Consider the following 8396-nt stretch of genomic DNA (forward strand, 5'->3'; position numbering starts at 1 on the left):
TGATTCTAAAGGTATTCCAACTAATACTCCCCTCCCCCCAGAATGACAATGCTGCTGTCTACTGTGTCTCCTGTGCTCATTCCTCTAGAATTGTGTCTCACTAATACAGGAGGTGTGTTAGTGGCTAAATCACCAGGTAAATAGGGGGGGGGGGGGGACGACCTAAATATGAAAACTAATGCCGCCACCACATCTAATGATTGATAAGCTGCAATATATTACATTTTTGGTTTTGTGTTAACCACTTCCGGACCCCCGCACACCGATGTACGTCCAAACTTTAACGGTGGATATCGTTGTTTTGGCAGCAGCTAGCTGCCATAACCCCGGTATCCCCGTTTTCGTGCAGTGGCCGGCTTTCTGATAAAAGTGGTCCCTGCGGCAGATTAGCCGCGGGATCACTTTTATCGATGGCGGGTGAGGGCCCCCCCCTCCCGCCGCGATCTGGTGCCCTCCGCCGCTTACCGGAGCCGTCGGTAGCGGCGGAGGTGATCGCATCCTACTCCGTGCTGTGCCTGGAGACGAGTGAGGCTAAGACGGCGCCCACTCGTCTCCACGACACTGCTGGGCGGAAGCGATGTCAAAATGTCACTTCCGCCCACGCCTCTTAAAGGCATATTTTTTTCAATGTCATTTTTTTAAATGACTTTTTTTTCTCTTTTTTTTTTTTTTTTTTTAATTGCACTTTAGTGTAAATATGAGATCTGAGGTCTTTTTGACCCCAGATCTCACATTTAAGAGGTCTTGTCATGCTTTTTTCTATTACAAGGGATGTTTACATTCCTTGTAATAGGAATAAAAGTGACACAATTTTTTTTTTTAAAGTGTAAAAATAAATAAAATAATGTAAAATAAATAATAAAAATAAAAAATATACTTTTTAAAAAACCCCCGTTCCGACGAGCTCGCACGCAGAAGTGAACGCATACGCGAGTAGCGCCCACATATGAAAACGGTGGTCAAACCACACATGTGAGGTATCGCCGCAACCGGGAGAGTGAGAGCAATAATTCTAGCTCTAGACCTCCTCTGTAACGCAAAACATGCATCCTGTAGAATTTTTTAAACGTCACCTATGGAGATTTTTGAGGGTAAAAGTTTGACGCCATTCCACGAGCAATTTTGAACCGTGACATGTTGGGTATCAATTTACTTGGCGTAACATTATATTTCACAATATAAAAAAATTGGGCCAACTTTACTGTTATTATTTGTGTCTTATTTATTTATGTCTTATTTTTTTATTCAAAAAAGTGAATTTTTTCCAAAAAAAAGTGCGCTTATAAGACCGCTGCGCAAATACGGTGCAAAAAAAAGAATTGCAACGACTGCCATTTTGTTCTCTATGGTGTTAGAAAAAACCCATATATAATGTTTGGGGGTTCTAAGTAATTTTCTAGCAAAAAAAAATGTTTTAAACATGTAAACACCTAAAATCCAAAACGAGGCTGGTTCTTAAGTGGTTAAATACCAATTTAATCTATTAGAAGTGAGTCACGCAGATAGCAGAAAGAAGAGAGATAAGAGAAGAACCAGACTCCGTGCTTTGGATTCAGGTTAGCATTCACCATTGTGGGATATGCTTTGTTCATTTTTAATGTCTGAGGTTTACAACCACTTTAAAATATCAAAGCATTACATACTGTATATTGTTTGGAGACAGACTAGGCTTTATTTTGGCAATATTGTTTTGCAAAAATTGTTTTATTTTCTATATAAAAAAAAATAACAAATTTAAAAAAAACATTTATTTTCTATGTAAATAATTATGGTAGATATATATATACTGTATATACATATAATCAGCAGAAAAAAAAAACATAGCTAAGAGAAAGAGTTTGGTTATTGTCATTTTTTTTCAGGGACAGCAAAGTTACATAAGATTATAAATGTATTACCAGAATGTTAAAAGAGACAACTGTGCGGATTAAGGCCCCTTTCACACTTATACGACTTGTCCCATGATTTTGTACTGCAAAATCGTATGACAAGTCATTCTCCATGATTTTCAATGACTACCATTCATATTGGCACGACTTTAAAAGTAGTCCCGACTTCAAAGTAGTCCCTGCACTACTTTGGTCCAACTTCTATGCGAGTTGTACTCCATAGACCTCAATGTTAAACCCTCAAGTAGCATGCAAATCGTGCCTGAATAATATAGACACGATTTCAGTACGACTTTGTAAGCACAAGCCTGGCTCGCTGATCGAGAAAGGAAAACTTTTTTTCCTTTCGCGATGAGCGACAGGCAGTGCTGACAGCTGTCTGGTATGAATCCTGAGGGGGAACGCCGCGCCAAGTTTTAAATGAAAAAACCGGCGTGGGTTCCCCCCCAGGGGCATACCAGGCCCTTAGGTCTGGTATGGATCAAAGGGGAACCCCCTACGCCAAAAAATCGGCGTGGGGTCCCCCCCAAAATCTATACCAGACCCTTATCCGAGCACGCAGCCCGGCCGGTCAGGAATGGGGGTGGGGACGAGCGAGCGCGCCCCCCCTCCTGTACCGTACCAGGCCGCATGCCCTCAACATGGGGGGTGGGTGCTTTGGGGCATGGGGGGCACCCTGCGGGGCCCCCCCACCCCAAAGCACCTTGTCCCCATGTTGATGAGGACAAGGGCCTCTTCCCGACAACCCTGGCCGTTGGTTGTCAGGATCTGCAGGCGGGGGGCTTATCGAAATCCCGGAGCCCCCTTTAATAAGGGGGCCCCCGGATCCCGGCCCCCCACCCTATGTGAATGAGTATGGGGTACATGATACCCCTACCCATTCACCTAGGGAAAAAAGTGTCAATAAAAAACACAGTACACAGGTTTTTAAAGTAATTTATTAGGCAGCTCCGGGGGCTTCTTCCGACTTCGGGGGTCTTCTTCCGACTTCGGGGGTCCTCTTCCGACTTCGGGGGTCTCTACGGCGTTTCCTCCCGGTGTCCTGATCTTCTGCCGGCTCCTCCGCTATCTTCTGCAGCTCAATTGCTAGCGGTGGCCCGGACTTCTGCCTTCTTCTTTTCTTCCAGAGATGTTGACACAACGCTCTCTCCAGCTGGAATGGTCTCTGAACGCTCCGCAATGGACTTATATAGGCGGTGACCCCGCCCCCTTATGAGGTCACTGTCCCGGGGCATACTGGGACTGTGCCGTCATAAGGGGGCGCGCCCCCCATGTCCCAAAGCACCCACCCCCCCATGTTGAGGGCATGCGGCCTGGTACGGTCCAGGAGGGGGGGGGGGGCGCTCGCTCGTCCCCACCCCCATTCCTGACCGGCCGGGCTGCGTGCTCGGATAAGGGTCTGGTATGGATTTTGGGGGGACCCCCACGCCGATTTTTCAGCGTAGGGGGTTCCCCTTACAATCCATACCAGACCTAAGGGCCTGGTATGCCCCTGGGGGGGAACCCACGCCAGATTTTTTATTTAAAACTTGGCGTGGAGTTCCCCCTTATGATTCATACCAACTACTGTATTATTTCATTTGTTAATGCCAAAAATGTGGCAAAGTCGTACAAAGTAGTACTGCTCCCAAATCGCAGTAAAATCACGGCAAATCGTGGCCGCAAAATCGCAGTAAAATCGCGCGACTTTGAAGTCGCATAAGTGCGAAAGGGGCCTTAGTGCCAATGATGAATAATTTTATTACATACTTTGTCAGAAATACGAACGATGGGGAAAAAGCATTTTAGTATTGTGGAGAACTATAGAATAAACAAAAAAAATGTTGTATTTTGCACTGAAAGGCTGTTTTGTGGTAGTATACTAAGAAAAAAATGGAAGATAATATGCAAATAAGGCAGTGGAGAAGAGCAAATCAATCCATGTGAACACAAGAACAAAAACAAGGTGATACACAATGGGATGATACATATTGATGATATACAAATTATTGTTTTTATGATGTACCAACAGGAACTTATGGGCTCAGCTATGTGCAAAGACCAAACAATGCATAAATTCTGAAAGTGTCAGCCTTGCTATGACGCATGCTGCATTCTAGCTTCCTCAGTTCCTTTGAGGTCCCCAGTGTGGTACAAGGTAGCTTGAAAATGACAACTCTTTTTGTTTCTCCTTTTGCCATAGAGATGAAGGTGATGAAGATGAATGATCTTAAATTTTTTGAAAGGTCACTAAGTGTAAGATTCTTTACCTAGTTCTGCATCTATTTTTCCAATATATGAGATTCCTAATGACCATGCTATTTTACCAGTTTTGTGGGATGAGTTAATCAACAATTCTCTCTTTTTTTTTTTTTTGCTTTTATTCCTTTAAGCATTTGAAAATACATTTAAATAGTGGACTAGAGTTAGTCTCTGGTGACTCTTAAATTTTAGTAAAATAAGATCAACGTGTAAGGGTGTGCTGTTTAATGTGACTGATATATCTGGCTCCTATCATCTATACTTTGGAGTTGTCCCATAAACAATGTTTTAGATCATTTGGAGCCTGTGATCTTTCAGGACTCCTGTAAAGTTGATTTTGTACATTAAAATCTGACTGTGTGTTGTCCATCCTCTTCAAATTGCAACCTATCAAAAGTGCTTAAAACCTTTCTATGGAGTTGCTCAAATATTTCTTCTTTTTTACTTAAAAACTATATACAGTACAAAAATGCAGATTTTTGGGCTGTAAAACTGCAAGCAGTGTGTCATTTTTTAAATGTGTGGGATATAGGGGTAGAGGCGTAGAGGCAGTTGCTGCTACTGCCTATTCACGCATGCACCCCCAAAGTTGAGGATTGGGGCTATCACGGCACTTGATAATAACATACAGTTGAAAGGAATATAAAAATTATATAGATTTTAATGATTGCAATACAAAATTACATAAATAGTATATACATACAATAATAAAATCAGAAATATATACCGCACTGAATACAGTAAATAACGGGTAGAACCCGCAAAGTTTCTGTAGAGGGGTGTATACAGGATTTTTGTCTCGACCGGTTTCACGGTCAAAAACGCTTCTTCAGGAGGAACAGGTCTACAAAGCAATTGAAAATCTTTAATTCATAAACAATTTAAAAGGTATGCAGCAAACATAGGTAATCACAAAAGAACATAATACAGAGATAATAAAACTGAGGACTGGCTCACCCACTCAGGCACGTTCAATGGGATAGCAGGACCCAACACAAATCCCCCCATGGCGGACACGGGGGATTATGAGCAGACTCTGGGTTAATAGTTGGTAAAAAATGTATATATAATTATAAGGAGACTAAAATGTGGGGGGAGTGCACACCCGGGTGAGAAGGAAGAATGGGGGGGTGAGGGGATTGGGAGCAGTAGAGGAGAGGAGGGGGGGGAAAGGGGTGGAAGGGGGGGAGGGAAAGGGAGGGAGAGGGAGGGACAGGGGGGGAGGAGGAGGAAGGGGGTTGGGGAGAAGGGAGGGGAATAGAGGGGGGGGAAGAGAAGGGGCCAGTGAATGGGGGGAGGAAAGGGAGGGGATGGGACGTGAGGGGATGGTGGGAGGGGGGGGAGGGGAGGGGGGGAACCCCCAGGGCATAAAAGTGCTGTGGATTGTAAACTAATAAAAGAACTAAAGAGATAGCAAGCTGACACTCACCGGGTGGTCAGTGAGCCAAAAATAAGCGCATGGGGGGAGAATATCACTGGCAATTGCTTTTCCCTGCCTATTGTCCCCTACCCCCCCCCGGAACTCTCTGCATCAACATCTGATACAATTATTCCTACACATCCTTCTGCAGCAAGTTACAGTTACTGATTATCATAATGCAGCCTCCTTCATGACAGTTTTTGTGGCAGTGGCAAGATTAGCTTTAGAGGAGGAGGAAGAAGAAGGCACATTTACAACTGCTGATGAAACTGCACTGCTCTGTGCCTTGGAAAAAGAAGAGGAGAAAGGCTTGGTTATCCACTCCACCACCTCATCTGTATGCTCTGGCTATATAACACACCCACTACCAGAAAGGCAAGGCTGATGTACCCTGCCTCTCAAATGTGTGGCCTGCCTACCACTTTAGCAAGTGGAGGCAGAACCTGCTCGCCCCCTACTAGCTGCATGTGAAGAGCCTCTGTATCCCCCTTAGGCCAGTATTGCCTTATTTTAGATTATATTAAACTAAAGGTTTCTTCAGGAGTTATAAAGCAGATATAGGAACGGACAAGTTTCAAATAAGTAAATTAAATGTGTTTAGGATTGCTAGGTGAACAAGGTGAATATTAGAGATGGACCGGACACACCCGTTTGGTTCGCACCAGAACATCTCGAACAGGGAAAAAGTTCTACTGAACAAACTCCATTAAAGTATATGGGACAGGAACATGAAAAATCAAAAGTCCTAATTTTAAAGGCCTATATGCAAGTTATTGCCATAAAAAAGTGTATGGGGAGCTGGGTACTGCCCTTGGGGACATGAATCAATGCAATTTTTTTAAAACAATTGTTTTTAAAGGAGGTTTGATTTTATTGATGCTTAAAGTGAAACAAAAAAAAGTAAAAAATCCTTTAAATATCATGTCTGGGAGTCCCCTTAGTCTGCCTATAAAGTGGACCTGTACGATGTATAGAACCTGTTGCAGCAAAACTGATATTTCTAAAGGAAAAAATAGTATTTAAACTTGCTTGTGGCTGTAATGTATTGCCAGCTCCCAGCAATACAGAAAAAAAAAAATTAAAATTAAAAAAATGGCATGGAGTCACCCCCCCCCCCAGCAAATAATCATCTTAAATGGCGTAGGGTCCCCCCAAAACCCATACCAGACCCATATCTGGGCATGCAGCTTGGCAGGTCAGGAAAGGGAGGAGAAAAGCAAACGACCCCCCCTCCTGAAGCATACCAGGCCACATGCCCTCAACATAGGGGGGTGGATGCTCTGCCCCCCCACCCCAAAGCACCTTGTCCCCATGTCTTCCCGAAAACCCTTGGCTGTGGAAGTCGGGGTCTGCAGGTAGGGGCCTATATGAATGGGTATTGGGTACATCACACCCCTACCCATTCACCAAAAAAAGTGTCAAAAAGTAATAAGCACAGGAAACAGTTTTTGACAAGTCCTTTATTAAAAAAAGAAATAGAAAAATTGAAGAAAAAAAAAACGCCCTGCCTCATGGCTTCTGCCTCCTCTCTGCTTTGACAGTTCTTATATAAGTAAGGGACAGAGCTACTTCACCCGGTGGCACCGCCCCTTCTGACATCACGTAACTGAGGATCATAGCATGGTTTAAGAACTAAAGTTTTGGTCTCCTGTGGTACAAAAATGTTGTTGTGCCAGAAGAACCCATCTTGTTCCCTTAAGGATGAAACTTCAGATTCTGGGCATTGGGCAGAAGCTTGCTGTATGGCTGACTTTAGATCAGGTAGTAGTAGTAAAAAATGTTGTGAGGACAGGATGGTGCTGGAAGATGTTACTTGGGGAGTTTCAGGTAACATTTGTGAAAGCGCATCAGCTTTGCTGTTCTTGGACCCTGGTCGGTAAGTGATGTTACTTGGGGAGTTTCAGGTAACATTTGTGAAAGCGCATCAGCTTTGCTGTTCTTGGACCCTGGTCGGTAAGTGTTGTGGAAGCTAAAATGACAGAAGAACAGGGCTTGCCGGGGTCTAAGACATTTAGCAGTCCTAAGATATTCTAAATATATGTGGTCGGTAAAGATCATTACAGGATGGTCTGCCCCCTCCAACAGGTACCGCCATCCTTCTAAAGCCGTCTTGATGGCCAACAGCTCCCAGTCACAGACGTCATAATTCTTTTCTGCTTGACTTAATTTCCTTGAAAAGAAGGCCACCAGGTGGAGCAAGGTTTTAGGCTCCTGGCGCTGTGATTAGAGGCGTCTACCTCCAGAACGTAAGGTAGAGTGGGGTCTAGATGCCACAATACTGGAGCAGAAGTGAATAGGGCTTTAAGTTTATCGAAAGCTCCCTGGGCCTCCTGGGACCACCGAAATTGAGAATGTTGCAGAGTCAGTTCAGTGATGGGGTGATTATGGTTGAGAACCCTTGAATGAACCTCCTGTAGAAATTAGTGAATCCTACAAATCTTTGGATTCCTTTTTTGTCTATCGGAGCAGGCCACTTGAGAATAGAGGACGCCTTCTGAGGATCCATGGCAATTCTGTTGGTGGATATTATTAACCCCAGGAATTGGATGGTTTGTTTCTCAAACTCACATTTCTCTGCTTTTGCATAGAGTCCATGTTTCCTAAAAGTCATTAAGACTTTTTTTACATGTACACGGTGAAGTTCAAGGGATGCAGAACAAAATACATATATCAACAAGGTATACAATCAGGAAATGGTCCAGAAATTCTCTAAAAATGTAATTTACTAAATGCTGGAAGGTTGCTGGAGCATTACATAATCCGAAAGGCATGACGAGATATTCATAATGTCCGAAACCGGTTCGGAAAGCCGTTTTCCACTAGTCTCCCTCTTTTGTAGGCCCCCC

The sequence above is a fragment of the Aquarana catesbeiana genome, linkage group LG05, assembly GCF_042186555.1.
Source record: "Aquarana catesbeiana isolate 2022-GZ linkage group LG05, ASM4218655v1, whole genome shotgun sequence".
Lineage (NCBI taxonomy): Eukaryota > Metazoa > Chordata > Amphibia > Anura > Ranidae > Aquarana > Aquarana catesbeiana.